Source organism: Xyrauchen texanus, chromosome 18 (genome assembly GCF_025860055.1).
Source record: "Xyrauchen texanus isolate HMW12.3.18 chromosome 18, RBS_HiC_50CHRs, whole genome shotgun sequence".
Lineage (NCBI taxonomy): Eukaryota > Metazoa > Chordata > Actinopteri > Cypriniformes > Catostomidae > Xyrauchen > Xyrauchen texanus.
Genome location: NC_068293.1, coordinates 8,180,711 through 8,197,432, shown reverse-complemented (window position 1 = coordinate 8,197,432; position 16,722 = coordinate 8,180,711). Strand labels below are relative to the sequence as shown.

General features: G+C 37.2%; 1 pseudogene; it reads left to right on the top strand.

The window, feature by feature from the left end:
* Positions 1-9,570: 9,570 nt before the first annotated feature.
* On the top strand, positions 9,571-15,663 carry LOC127658614 (uncharacterized; annotated as a pseudogene).
* The last annotated feature ends 1,059 nt before the right edge of the window (positions 15,664-16,722 follow it).

Sequence of the window (16,722 nt, the reverse complement as noted above, 5' to 3'; positions counted from 1 at the left end):
AAATACATGTATTTCATTGTTTGTACCATTAATTTATATAGGTTATGTATTAATTCAGAAGTTATAGTAACTAGGAAATTCACAGCCGCTTATAGCAGTTATGATCGATTATTTAAATTGATGAATGAGGCTTCTCTCTTTTCAATTGACTGTAATTTGTAACTGTGTTTATGTATAAATTACACTTAAATCGATCCGCGCTGCAACATATAACAATCACTTAGCTACATATAGTTAACTGGAGACCTTCTAACATGTATAAATGCATCAAGATATTGTTTATGAAGTTGTCAAGCATCGACTTAATCTTTCTGTTAGCAGCTACTTTAACTGCTTTGATAGCACTACGTAATGAAGAGTCAATGCACGTCACAACACAGCAGATCGACTAGGGTAAGGGCAATTTAGATATCCGAAAATATCATTTTGACGAGTCAAAACTGAATTACAGATATCTCTAATCATATCTGAGGATGTGTAACGTGAGAAGTGATTAAATCTGTGACGTTATGTTAAATGGAATTTCGACTAGGCAAAATACATTAGCAGATATCGCAAATTAGCATTCTGACTCGTGAAATTATAATCGTGACTCATCAAAATGCAAATGCAATTGTAGATATCTAAAATATAATTACGGAAAGTAAGACTAAAGCTTTAAAAGCCTAAATGGCTTGCGATACATTTATAGATTTCAAGAATTTGAATTTGAACTAGTGAAAATGAATTACTTGATATCAGGAATTCATATTTTTACTAATAACAATGTAATTGTTGATATCAGTAATTACATTTCTACTAGTAAAAATATGATTAGCGAGAACTTCAGACTTCCTCGGGGAAGGGAAAATAAGAATTCTCGAAGACTTGATTCAAAGCACCACACCAGAAATAAACTGTCCAATTGTTGAACGAGCGAGAAAGGAAGGGAAGAAAGCGGGATCCAGAGCTGAGGTTTTCACGGGTCCAAAAATGTGTACCCGACCCCGAAGAGACTCGGAAAAGTGCTACCCGGAACCGACCCAAACCCGTCTATAATTTGAAACCTGGACCCGGACACCAATATGGCGAAAGTCCTGCATACTAAATAAAAGAGCGAATCGTCAACTGGTAAAGTCATCGAGTCACTACAGGTGTTAAACAGACCCGGGACACGAAGTACAAGAATGGGACCTGACCCGGACCCGGCTGATCGTTTAAAATATGGACCTGAACCCGTACTGTTCAAAAATGTTGAAGTAACATTTAGTTAAATACATAAAGAAGTAGTTGCTCTAATGAATATATTGGAAAAAGAAGATTGAAAAGGGAAGGAAAGCGAGAAGAATTCATCAATAAAAAGCAACAAAAAATAAACTTCCACATCAACCCTCATATTCATTATTCTGCTTGATGTTCTGTAGCAGAATTAGGCAAGACATAAATGTAACGTTTGAGCTGTTTAAGAGAAGTTTCATTTTCTCAGGTTAATATTTTGTTCCATACCAAGTTCCAACTGTATTCCTTTGTTGTGTTACATGTTATGTCTTTATCTTTGTTATCTATTAATGCCAGGGGTCTGAAAAATAATGTGAACTGAAGGCTTTATTTTTGTTTGCTAAGAGGTACAAGTAGATTTAATTTTCTTTTTTTCAAGAGAGTCACTCTACATCTAAGGACACTAACTTCTGGATGTCACAATGGGGCAACAATATATGGTTGGCACATGGGTCAGAACATTCTGCTGGGGTAGGGGTTTTGAAACACAATTTTAATGGGACCATTTTGGAAACCAATATCTATTCATCAGGACACTTTGTGTTAATGGTAGTTGTTGTGGACAAATTTATTGTAATTATTGTTAACATCTATTGGTACAATCCTGTTGCAAAAAACAGATTTTTTTTTCTATGCAAATAACCTTACTGGTTCTAGGTGAAAAGGCAAAGCAGAAAATTAATGAACTAATCAAAACTTACAGGCACAAAACTGCCTTACAAAACAAAAAGGCAGTAACTGCATTTTTGGTCAAAAATGAGTTATTATCATTTTCATGACATTCAAGGCATCCTTTGTTATGTGACAAAACATCTTATCTCAAATGTGTGTCATTTTGAAGAAAAATGGTAGTCGTTTGTACAGTAACTTCAAAAAGCCCTAGTGAAACAAAGCATGAGTACAGTAACATCCATTCTGCACTCTGCGTAGTTACTGCCTTTTTGCTTTGTAGGGCAGAAAAGGCTTATGGGCGAAATTGGGAGCTTTTAAAATATGAATTGGGTACATTTCTAAGGAAATTTGGAAGTAATTTAGCAAAGCAAAATAGGATAGCAGAAGTAGTTCGTTCACAACTAACCTCTTTATCATTTAAGGAGCCTTTATCTGATAGTAAAAAATATGAATACTCCAGACTACAAAATAAATTGAACTGCATAGCTTCCTTAGATTTTGATCTATGTTAGATCTATAAAAAACTTGTGAACTAATGAAAGAGTTCTTGATGACCCTAAAGAGCATCTAAAGACCCTAAAGAGCATCTTTTTGCTCCAAGTTTTATAATAGTTTATATACATCAAGATATTGCGATAAATTAGCCAATTCTTTTTTGATTCAATTAGTCAAAATAAAATAATTTCAGCAGAAGATAAAGAAGATAGCGATAACAATATCTCTCAAACATAAATCTTACAGGACATTAAGATTCTTAAAAAATAATAAAAGTCCAGGCTGTGATGGTTTAACCTCTGAGTAATATATGATGTTTTCTAAACACTTATCCCCTTTCTTGTTAAAGGTTTTAGCAGAGAGTATTGAAATGGAAGCACTTCCATCAAGTATGAAACAATAAAGACAAGAAATGTTTAGAACATTGGCGCCCGATTACCCTTTTAAATATTGATTATACAATTTATCTTAGATTTTTACCAAAAGAATTAAAGATGTACTTAACTCTATAATTGACGAATCACAATCAGGATTTATGGTAAAAAGTCATATTGCAAACAATAAAAGGTTAGTTTTATATCTACTGGATTATAATGAACTCATCACTAATGATAGTTACTTGCTTTTCTTAGATTTCTATAAAGCCTTTTCTATAAACACAACTTCATATTTAAAGCTCTTGCAAAATTTGGGTTTGGAGATTTTTTTATTAAAAGTTATTAAAACATTATATAGGAATAATAGTAGTTCTATCAAATAAAAATGTGGAACTTCACCAAGATTCAGTGTATCGTGCTGTATATGACAAGGGTGTCCTATATCCCCATATTTGTTTTTGCAAAATTGTTGTCTTCATATTTGCAATAGTAATTTGCAGGGTGTGACAATACCCTGCAAATTATAGCCAGCTGGCCGATGACACCACATTGTTTCTGAATGTTGCTTCCCAAGTCCCTATTGCTTCAGGTCTCCACATAAAAACTATGTGATGATGAACCCAATTTTAATCAGGGGGGGCTTTATTTTTTTGGATTTCACTACTTTAAAGGGTAACTAAACCCTAAACCAACTTTTTTTAGTTAATGATCTGTAAGTATGGGGCTTTATTAGTACTGGTCATTGATTCAAGTAATTTTTTTGACATTTGTGTATAAAGTGTTTTAATTCTACAATATATGGTGTAAAAACGTCTGAGTGCTGCCCTCTTCAGGTTGAACGGTGGCTACTGCAGTTGAATTTTCCTATTGGCTGTTTGCGGTACTGTGACGTAGCGTGACAGCTGACATAAGCAGGTTCCAGCTCATCACGCCCTTGGTACGAGCTACCATGCCCATGGCAGTATAAAAACCATCTCGTTTCGTCAAAACCACTGTAGCGAGTCAGGAGTTGGAATTGTGAGTATTGAAAACGATCAGGATAGAGTATTTTAGCATCTATTTAGCATAGCATTTCTATAGTTATTTAGATTAATTAGTGTAGTCTAGGTAGTTAATTAGCATATTTGTTAGTGTAGTATTGTTAGAAGCATAGTTAGTAAGTAGCATAGTATTGCGTCAGTTAGGATAGCTTCAAGTTAGCGTAGATTATCTGTATTTAGTACAGTGGTCAGGATGGTACGTAGGTGTAGTGTTGCTGGTTGCAACAGCACTGCTGGACTGTATAGCTTTCCAGCAGACTTGGAAATTAGGCGCCAGTGGTTGCATGTCCTTGGCCTGGAAGACCGCGAGTTCCCGCCTAGAGCTGGAGGAGTGTGCAAACTGCATTTTATGCGGGATTGCTTCTCCAACGCAATGGAGGTGGAAATGGGCTTCTCCAAACAGCTCGCGCTGAAAAGCGACGTAGTGCCAAACGCTGCTCCTCCTGCATGGACTCCACCACCGCAGCGGCGTCTTGAGGTGAGTGATCATATATATTTGAATCACAATTTATGGTTAGGCTAAAGTTAATCCTCTGGGGTAGACAAACACGCCGGTGCATTTGCTGGATTTTTTCACATAGCAGCAAAATATGAATATGCCTACAGAGCACGCGCTATTGACATCAACTCGATAAAACTCATCAAATTCATGTACATGTCGTCTTGCGACCGTGTGAGGAATAATAATAACATAATAGTAATACTCCTGGAGAAAATTACCACTCCAGTCACTCTCCATTTTAGAGTCTGACAGCAGCTGTCAATTAATCCGTCACTACGGGTCTCAGGTGCACGCCCCCCCGCTCAGCCCAGCCCTCGTTTCGTCCCCTCTATCCCCGCTGGTGTCTGCCCACTTTTCCAGCATTTTTCAAATATTGCTAGTGGGTGGAGTCAGACTCTGAGCAGGGGTTTAGTTACCCTTTAAACAATACATTTAAAATGAATTGGCTTAAGCGCTTTTTTCTTCTCCCCTTTTCTCCCCAATTTGGAATGCCCAATTCCTAATGCGCTCAAAGTCCTTGTGGTGGCGTAGTGACTTGGCTCAATCTGGGTGGCAGAGGATGAATCTCAGTTGCCTCCACATCTGAGACCGTCAATCCGTGCATTTTATCACGTGGCTTGTTAAGCTCGTTAATGCGGAGGCCCACGCTATTCTCTGCGGCATCCACACACAACTCATCATGCTCAACCGAGAACCACATTATATATGACCATGAGGAGGTTACCCCATGTGACTCTACCCTCCCTAGCAACCGGTCCAATTTGGTTGCTTAGGAGACCTCGCTGGAGTCAGTATGCCCTGGATTTGAACTTGCGACTCCAGGGATGGTAGTCAGCATCTTTACTCGCTGAGCTACCCTGGCCCCCTACTTAAGCACTTTTTTAATAACTCTGCATCACTTTGGAACATTATCCCTAATTATATTCTTTCTAAAGCTGTTGGCTTGCATTTTCTTTTACTTTGTAATTATGATGTCATAAAGATCCCAATCAAATTGTCCAATTTTCATAAACAGATGATTTTGGTTTGGTCCCTGATATACAAACTCAACTTCTCTCCACATATATATTATATTTGGAATAATAAGAACATAAATACTACATAAATAGATCCCTATTTTTTTTAATAATTGGTTTAACAACAATCTTATTTTAGTTAAACAACTTTTTAACCCACATGGTAGAATTTATAGCTACAAAGATGTTTTAGAGAAGTACAAATTATATTCCTATAACTGCTAAAAAATATGCAATTGATTTTGATGCAGTTACTTCTTTTCATATCAACACCACAAGGTGTATATTATTTTTATATTTAATAACATTATATGATTTTGTAATGTGCATTGATATATGTCTTTCATTCCATTAACAATCACAAGCATCGAGATTGAATGGATAGATTTCTTTTGGGACTATGTGTGTATTGTTGTCTTTGGTCCACTGAAGGCACTGAATTATACCTAATATTTAAATGAAAATGAAAGTTCTGTCAAAATTTGTTCATGCTCATGACATTCCATGCTAGCTTTCTTCGTTTCATGGAATGCAAAAGATTTTAGTGCCCTAGTGTCATTTGGACATTACCATACAAAAATGAAAACGGAAACTGGATGATGATCATGAAAATGAATGGTTACCATAGCTGTCACATTCCTAATAGGACAAAAAAAAACATACTAATGATACTAATAATGTGCTATATTTAAAGTCTAGTATATGAAGCCATATATTAACTTTGTTTGAGGAACAGACTGAAATTCAAGTCATTATTCACTGAAAATTTCTACATATTTAAATTCAGTATGTCATTCTTGATGTTGGACATGTGAGAACCAGCACCATTTGTCATCTTGGAATTCACATAAATCTGTCATATGGTTTCAAGAGACTTTTTAATTTCCCCAATCCAGATTTTTTATTATTATTATTTGTATGTAAAAGATTAGCATGAATGCTTTTTTTTCTTCTTTTTTTCTAACAAAAATGTCACACAGAAAAAATAAATAATAATAATAATAATAATTTATATATATATATATATATATATATATATATATATATATATATATATATATATATATATATAAAATTGACAGAATTTTTCCTTTTTTACCTATTATTACATATTCACAAGTTTCAGATTTAAACATGACCATAAAGATGCATTATATGAGATCAGTCATTCTGTTTAATGCCACTCCTCCACACTGATGTGTGCTGGTCCAGCGTCTGGTCCAGAACCAGTAATGTTGACACTCTGTATAGAGTGAAAGGATATCCCATCTCCATATCCTGTAATGTAGTGGGTTCTAAGGCTCCCCTGTACAGGCTTTTGAATTTTCAGTCAAGCAAGTTAAGAGACCAGACATTAGTATAGATATCATCAGTATTAGTAACACAAACATTGTCTATACAATATGCTCTGAAAGGTGAGGAAAGAAAAGATTAAGATTGAAAGGTTGTCTGTATTCTCCTGAAGATCAACAATTTGTTGGAGGAGGCTGGAATTTTTACCTGTCACATCCCAAACACTGATGGCACATATGGTGCAGACACAACTCTCAATGGTAAGATATTTGTGTTTTGGGGGGTTATTGTAAAATAATAGGCAGATATAGCTGCCATTAACTAATAACAATATCTGATATATAGCGACCTCTTGTGTCAGTTCCTGACTCCTCCAATAGCCTTTAAGTCTTTTATGATTTTTAGGAATTTAGGTTAAAGGGCACCTATTATGGCATTTAAAATTGTCCTAATATTGTTTTGGGAGTCCCCAACAACAGTTTTACATGCATGCAATGACAAAAAACCCTTTTGTTGTCTTATAATATGCATTTATGTTTACCTGATTTGCTCACCGACTCCCAAATGATTCATTCAACAACTAATTTTTCCAAACCCCTCCTTTGCGTGACGCTAATCTGCGGTGATTGGTCAGATGACCCAGTCAGTTGTGATTGGTATACTCTGTGCAGAGATTGTCGGAAACTGAACGCCCATCACCGCTTTGTAGTAAAAAAATCCAAATCAGAGAAGGAATTTGAGTTGATTTATTTTAGCGATCATAGCCCAAAGTTCGGTGGTAAACACCCAATCAGTTATTGTTTGCGTTAGCCCAACGCATAAACATATTGGTAAAGCACTGCATTACTACAAGTTATTGCTCTATTCTTTATGATAACTCCAATAACATTGACAAACATTTCACATATTTCAAAAAAATTGACATTGGAGACCTAGAAGCTGCGCTGAGCGTAACTTACACACCACACACAAATACTTAAGCATGCTAAAAACCACATAAAAGCAACAATTATTAATAGTTACAGGTTGTGATTCGTCGGAGGAAGCTGATCCAAATAAAAGGTATTGAACCTTCCTTCAGTATCAACCGACTCGCAAATCCACACTTGAAAGCATTCATGTTCTTAAAGCAATCGTCATTAAAATGACGCGAACACAGCACAAGGTTCGGGCTATAGTTGTGTGGTATAGTTGTAAATATAAACTCTAGCCACTGATTCATCACATGCTCGTCCCTGGGCAGTGAAAAAAAGGTCGCTTTTGATATGCACTTCAGAACACAGCGTCTTGTTGTCGACATGATGTTTTCAAGTTTTCCCTGGTGTCTGCGCGAGCAATGAGTGGGCGTGGCCAATTTGATTACTTTTCGTCTTGACCCCACAACAAAAAGGAAAATGACTCATTGGAAAAACGATTCATTACATTGACTCAGAGTCGACTCCTACTTTTGAGAGACAATAACTTTTTTTACGGTGAACTTTCATATATAAAACTTTGCAGCATGTTTTTGTTCACTTAAATCTATGTTACACACTACATGAAAGGTAATTTTCAAAATTCCATAATAGGTGCCCTTTAAATAGTGTAAAAAAAGAGTTTCAGCATCTCATTTGCCAACATTAAACTGCACTGTATTTGCAATGGTGTTCAAAATAATCAATAGTGAAAATCTGTGTTTCAAAATCAGATTTAAAACTGGAAACAGAAAGTTTTAGGATTTTGAACATTTTTAACGAAATCTTATTACATAAAATGAATAAGATATATTTAAGATTCTGTGCCATTTCTATATCACTCATCAAATGTAAACAAATAAATGACAAGGTTAATTTCAGATTTGAAATTTTTGCAAAAACTTGTGAAATAATGAAAGCAAAAGGGGAACATATCAAATATGAAAAAATTCATGTTCACTTTGTAATCAAACTTAAAATGTTAAGATTCAGACTGATCTCACTGTGAAATCAGAAACAGTAGATTTACTTTTCTTTAGCTAAAATTGCTGTTTACAGAAATTTGAAACACTGCCCCCAGTGGCCAAAGCGCTAAGTGCTGTTGGGCGTATGTACTCGTGTGAGCTTCATTGTCCACGTGAGGAGCGCCAAAAGCAAGTTGTGAAGCGAGTTCTTTTCAGCTGTACAGGCTGTAATATGGTTAAGAGGAATGCATGTTTTATCAACTGTACCCCAAACCCTTCCAAAACCTAAACCTAACCATCAATGGAGTAAAAATGTACTGCTGAGGGAAAAAAGCAACCTCTGAACTGCGCTCATAGCTAATTATGTGAATGCAGCTACTTCCTGGTTTCAATGAAAGAGTCGAACACAGGCATCTCACGCTGCTGAAGTAACTCGGTCCCGGTCATGCCACAGAGGAAGTTAAACACACTGGTGTCAATAAATATCTGATAGGAGATGGCACTTGGCTTGTCATGATGCTAGGGTTTGGTGACATTATGCACACCACAGCAAACAACACTTGCACCTCTGTGCCTTGCATGCTGTAATTCAGCAGATATGCATGTCTAGAAGAAGGCAACTATATCTGATGCTCGCTGTGATGAGGAGGAGGGTGGGGCCGTGAGACCGCAAGGCCGGCCCCCAATTGGGTTAATCAGCCAAGGAGGGGGATAAGGCTGAGCAGGATGTGGCAGTTAGGGATAGAGAGAGCCACACGCAGCTGCCGTGTGTGTTTATGTTTGTGTCTTAAGTTTTCATTAAACATTATTTTGACTGTTCAGCCAGTTCCTGCCTCCTCCTTGCCCATTTTAACCTTGTTACACTTGCAAACTGTCGACAGCTGGTTTTTAGGGATGTCTTGGTATTATAGGTCATTGAAAACCCCATATTGGTTGACCACTAGTAATTTTAATTACAAAAAAGGTGATAAGAGGACACCCTGGTGTCCACGGTGATAAGATGATATCCCTGATGGGATCATACTCTGGCTCCTCCTCTAAGTGCACATCTGAGGGTGACTCTTTCAACTTGAGTGCCAGGTCTCTAGTCAGACTTTTCAACACACACTTCTGTCAGTCACCTGATTTCCCCATGGTGAAGAGGATGTGAGCCCCTGACGAATCATTACTCTGGACAGGGGTCTAACTGTAAAGCCAGTAGCTGGATTTGAGGACAGCTACCAATTAGGTCTTATTAGCATAGATAAGGTGGAGGGCACAACCAACAGACTGAAGATGCCCCAGGTGCAGCAGTCAGACCACGGGAAGTTTTTCCATAAGGACACTGAGTGGACCAAGACCCTGACTGTTCCTGGACACAGATTGCCCACAAAACCACCACAGCCTGTAATGTGGACATCAAATGAATTGGTGAGATATACAGTTTTTTTTATTTATCATAATCCATCTTTTTGAGGATGGGAGCATGTAATGCAACCTTTCTGTTGCCAGGGCATTTATCTATGGTTGCTAAAGTGTTTTGAGTGGTTTTTAACACATTGCTATGCAGTTGTTAGGATGTTCTTAGTAGTTACTAGAATGCTTACTCTCACAAGTCAAAAGTGACCAGCCCCAAGCCTTTATTGATACTCTGTAAATTTATGGGATTTCTTCGCTCATGCGAAGAAGGACTTTTTCGGGTTCAATACAAGTTAAGCTCAATCAACAGCATTTGTATAGTATAATGTTAATTACCACAAAAATATACAATAAAAAAAAAGAGTTCCAGTGAGGCACTTACAATTGAAGTCAATGGGGCCAATCTGTAAATGTTCAAATATTCACTGTTTCAAAAGTTTAGCCACAAGATGTAAACAGTATGCATGCTAACTTGATTTTAGTGTGACAACATGGCTTACTAACCTTTTCTGTGTAAAGTAATAGCCAATTTTAAAACTTCGTTGCCATGATGGTGTAACGCCATAAACCCTGTAATTCCTGTAAGTTAGTAGTCCACAGCAAAAACGATAATTTAAAGAAATTTACAGCTCAAACAACACAACACAACAAGAAGAATTAATGTAAGTGCTTTTATAAACTTTTAAGCTTCACATTTCCATCTTAAAACACCCCAAAAATTGTCCCCATTCACTTCCATAGAAAAAAAAGAGGGACAAGCTGAACTCATTTTTGTGGTAATCAACATTATTTCACAAATGCTGAAAATTAAGCTTAGCTTGTTTTGATCTCAAAACGTGCACGTGCAATCCTCCCCAACAAGTTGAATGTCTTTAACATAAAATATGTTAGATGAGTTGTACACTGACATTTAATACCTAAAATCCCTAACCCTAAATTTGAGCAATTGGAACTGTGATGCTTACCTTAACAACAGGAATGTAGCTAGTGGGGGGAAAGGTGGAAACAATTCTAGGGGCCCAAAGGTCCAGGAGGGCCTACAATAAATTCAAAACATTATTTTTTAATAGGTAACGGGCCCAGAACAATTCATAGTCAGAGGGCCCAGAATTCCTTGTTAAGGCCCTGCTTAGCAAGCCTCAATAAATGTACAATTATGGTTATAAAGAGGAGAATATCACATTTGATGGCAAAGACGAATAATTATTGCAGATAAACAGTTAATGACAATGATATTTCTGCCTAGAAATACCATACCTAGCAATATACAATATACATAATACATACAATATAGTCATTCAGTAGTCATAAGTTGTCACAGTTTTCTCTGAAATAAAACAGAAAACTTTTGTGTTACAAATATCGAAAGACATTGACATTGGTTGTTTTCTGCCTGTCTCTGGTCAGGGAGTGTCCTAGCTGTGGTCATGGTAATGGAGACAATACAGTGACTGAGGGAGAAGCACTGCAGGTCATCTGCTCAGTGTCTGGATTCAAAGGTCTTTTATCAGTATCATGGCAACACAAGAAAGACTCCATCAGTGACATCATCAGTCTGACCCATGAGGGAGTGATGAAAGACATCAAGATATCAAGGCAGACATGTTCAAACACTCCATTCTCCAGATGGACACTTCAGCCTTGAGATTGGTTCAAGAAAGGCAACACCCAATCACAGCATGATGCCATTTCTGTTCATTCTGTTGATAAGTGCCACTATATACTAATATGTTTCTCTTTTATAATGTTCACAAAAAAGTCAAAATATGGAAGCATAACATTCTTAGTCTCAAATAGTCAGACTTGACATGTCTGCACTGTAAAAAATACAATAAAAAAGTACTTTCAGATAACCTAAGAATTTTCTAAATTAAATGATTGTATGACTAAGTAATAGTTTTAAGGGTTAGATCAAATATAAATAGATCCTTGAGGAAAAAAAGGCAAGTTATAATTTTTAAACAACAGCTTATTCTGGCCAAGAACCTCCTACTTAGACATGTACAATGACCGATCATGGTTTATTTAGATTTGCCTGTCCAAACTTAATAAGTACAGACTATTTCACAGACATAACAAGGCAGCAGGAGCAACATCCAGATACAAGCTTCACTCCAGGGCGTTGAGAGCTAGCAGAAAGCAAGGAGGACAGTACCAGTTTCATCAGAAGGATGTACAGAAAGCCAGGAAGATCTCCAACTCTATAGCAGTGACTGTACAGAAACCTGGCAAATACAGCTTGTTCAATCTGTTCTAAAATAAGATACTAGCCAAATTCTAGTGAAGCACCACATGCATCCTTTGCAAGATACTAGCCAAACTCTAGGGAAGCATCACATGCAAGCTCAAAAAATCACATTGAGATGAAGAGTTCAGTCATATAAGTAATCATATAAAAGCTCTTTTATTCTACATGTTAGCATCACACGACCAGCTGAATGCTACTCGATTAAAGGGAGTTCACCCAAAAATGAAAATTCTCTCATTTATTTCTTATGCTGAACACAAATTAAGATTTGTAGAATAATATCTCAGCTCTTTTGGTCCAATAGAAGTGAATGAGTGCAAACATTTTTAAGATACAAATAAAATCACATAAATCAGCATAAAAGTAATCCATAAGACTCCAGAAGTTAAATTAATGTCTTCAGAAGCGATATGATAGGTGTTGATGAGAAACAGATCGCTTTCATATTCTTCTTCATGTGTTTTGTTGATTCACATTCTTCATGCATACCACCCCCTTCTGGGTAGGGAGAAGAATTTCTTGCAAAAAGGATTTAAATATTGATCTGTTTCTCACCCACACCTATCGTATCATTTCTGAAGACACTGATTAAACACTGGAGTCATAAGAATTACTTTTATGATGCCTTAATGTGCTTTTTGGAGCATCAACATTTTAGCACCTATTCGCTTGCATTGTTGGACCCAAAGAGCTGAGATACACTTGTAAAAATCTGTATTTGTGTTCTGCTGAAGAAAGAAAATAATACACATCTGGGGTGTCATGAGGGTGAGTAAATAATGAGAGAATTTTCATTTTTGGGTGAACTTTTCCTTTAATCTAGTAGCATTCAGCTGGTGATGTACGAAACATTTGAGGTGATGTACGAAACATTTTCAGTGTAAACAACACTTTCTGCTATCCCTTGAAAGAGTAAACACTGTGGCTCTATTAAAATATTGCTCTGTTTGCTGTAGCATTCTGACCAGCCTGACATAGCAACATTGACTCAACCACTGGTGTGAATTTGGGACAGAACTATCTGAGCAATGAAAAACAGGGGCAGAGTGTTTTGAGAAACCATTAACCATTCATTTTTGCAATTCTGTTTTAATACGATTGTAGTGAAGAAATTACACACTTCACCTTTAAGTCAAATTTGAATTCTGATATTATCAGAAACTGTTTTGAGAAGGTAATTTATGTTCTTTTACTGTATGTTATGTTGTTTTCTTAATTCATTCAGAGAGTAAATTGTGTATGCAAAAGGAGAACCGAAGCCTAGATATTACCAATCTGCAAGCTGGATTTACCATGGACTGTGTGATTGACTCTCGGTCAAGTGATATATCCGTGTTTGAGGTGACTTGGTCCAGAATCAGAAAGATGAATGACCTGCCATCAATCAATGCCAGCCGTGATGGAACCTTACACAGTACAATTAGTGATAATGATCTGATCTTTAGACGACCACATGCCACACACTATAAATTGACTGCGCCAAACATCAACACCACTGAAACCTGACTTTATCACTGTCAGGACTGGACAGGACTGATAAGCTACTTGACATCAAAGAAGGAGAGCAGTTTGAACTTGAATGCTCACTGGATACAGTAAAAGAGGATCATAACCTTCACTACATTCTCAGTTGGGTATTTGATAGCCCGGAATCTACCAGCTGGACACCTTTATTGGCATACACTTATGGTGGCCCTCTACAGTACCAACTTGAGAACCAGCAACTTACAGACAGGCTGCGCTTCCCTAGACTTATTCCTGGAACGTTTAATCTGCTTGTACTAAACTCGGATACAGGTACTAGTGCAAGGTTTACCAGTATATGCTTGGTTGTGAGGGCAAATGGAAACAGATAGTGTATGACCAATCAGGCATGACCATTGTCAACGTTAGCTTAATTGGGATTACATGTTCAGTATTTACATCTTATTCACTTTCATTGTCTTAAAATCTCAAAAATGACTCACGGTCACATAGTACAGTGTTCTTGTTTTTGGAAATCTCTACTGTATATAACACCTTTAAAAGTATCTCTCAAAGTAATTTGTCAAAGTGTTTCAAAGCCTAGTGAGCTCCCTCACTGCCTTGCATAAGCAGCTACTTCCTTTGGCAGCATACTAAATGAAATGCAACCTCATAAGTGACTTATTTTAATGTTATTATCAACATAAGCAGGTTCTTCGCAAGTGCTTCTCCACCATCAAGCCTAATCTTTCTCAATGCGGACCTGTGTAGTTCCATACCAATTCAGGCTTATTTGCACGGTTATGGTTTCTTTTTCTACTATGGGTTGCGAAATCATGATTAGAATGGATTGACTGAAAAAGTGTCCAATCATGAGTCGCCACTGCACTACAGGTACTCCAGAACAGTTATCTGTCCTGAGCAGGGTTTGCTAACTTTGTAATCAAACTGCTCCTAGCCCGGAAATGCTCTTGGAACCACTACTCAGTGTGCTCAGTGTGATGTTCAAAAGAAATGTCTATGTTTATTCAATGTATGAACTTTTATTAATGCCAGCTTGCTCTACACAATGTAACACGTAACTCCCCAGTTCCATGCCTAGCACATCTCCCCCTACATTTAAGCACCACAGCTTAGGTTACTTACTCATTACATGACATCACCCCATCTTTTGAGTTACTTAACATGCACACACTACACTTTAGATAATAATGTTTGTTTAACCTATTAATAATCAATTGAACCTTTTAACATTTATGCATTTCAGATCACATAACATTTTACCAACAGATGCTAAAACGTTTTTTTTTTACATTCCCTTTATCAAACACATCTTTACAATTTAACAGTAATATGTGTCCATCAGCATACTTATTTTCTTCACTTTTTTTCCTTCTTCTTCACATTGATTAACATACATCACAAAGTCCTTGTTTAGTGAATGTGTGTTTGTATATATTAATCACAAAAGTCTCTGAATCTCTCTGGGATTTTAACAATTCGACCAGACATTGTTTTCATTTTTGGCGGTGAACTGCTAGCATGACTGGAATTGAACTCGGGTAAGTTTTGTCCAGGTTGTTCTTCCTGCACTAGAATGTCTGGGGCATTATCAGGGGAAGTTGTCACAGGTACATTCTGACCAGGTGGTTTGTCGTGTACAGGTGTGTTTCGTACCTGAGCAGATGCTGAATCATTATCCCAAGGTATGGGCATTAAGTGTCATCGATTATTTCGACGAAGTATTCCAGTATCGGATTGGATTTAGTAGGACCGTGGTGTGTCACTTTTCTTAAGGACAGTTCCAGACCTATTCCATCCTCTTTCATCATCTAGCTTAATAGCAACTGCAGTTCCTGGTGAAAGTTCAGGCAATGTTCTGACACTATTCCTTTTGTTGTAGTACCTGCTGTAGTTCTGTTTGACCTTTACATCAGCCTTTCTCACTTCCCCATGCTGATCTCAAATCAGTTGCATGTGTGACTCCAGTGTGGGAACTGTTGTTCTGATTTGTCTGCCCATCATGAGTTGTGCAGAACTCACACAAGTTGCTTTAGTATATAGCAATACTCAAGAGTATTGCTATATACTAAGATGTCATCCATGAAGACTGCAACTTCATCCAAGTCTTTGAGGATTGCAAACATCTCCCACTGGAAAATTTCAGGTGCAATGGTGATACCGAAGGGTAGTCTGCGGAAGAAATATCTTCCAAAAGGATTTATGAAGGTTGTTAATTTAGCACAGCCTTTATCTAGTGACAACTGCCAGAAGCCACTAGCTGCATCAAGAAGAGAGAAAACCTGAGCATGTGCTAGTTTTGGAAGAATATCATCGATTTGCTCATCGATCATATATTTCTCACTCTTTACTGCTTTATTAAGTTGTTTGAGATCAACACAAATTCTAATCTGGCCCGTCTTCTTTGGAATAGCCACCATAGGAGTGCACCACTCTGTAGGCTCAGTGATCTCTTCTATAACGCCACATTGCACCATCCTCTCTAATTCCCGTCTTGCAGTGGGCACACTGTATGGTAAAGCATTGGTTTAGTCTCTCTTCTAGGCTCTTGACTAAACCCATTTCTATAGCTGTGTTGCGTCCAGGGAGAAAATGTTTTACATTGGGACCAGCCACCACAAATACAGTAAACCTGAACTGCCTATTCTTGTAGGTAGTCATGGCTGTAAACTCTCCTTAGCTGTTCAACGTACCTCCTGGCTCTCAAGTTTCACACTGACACAGTTGAGTTGTGGCTTATACTTAAAAATGTTAAAGATTTTGTCAGAATTAATGCTGATATCAGCGCCAGTAACGATTTTGAAGTCTGCATAAATAAAGGGTGCTAATTTGCTTGTGCAATCTACCAAATTGTGTGTGCATTTCTTAGGTATATTGCGGGTGAGTTATTAAGAATAACTGCACAAATAACCACACTGGCTAAATTTGACTGCCTCAGTTTAGTTTAGAATTTTAGTTAATATGGGAAAGGGCATTTTTCAATGTCATTTAAAATTGGCTTAAATGTATTTATTCAGTTGA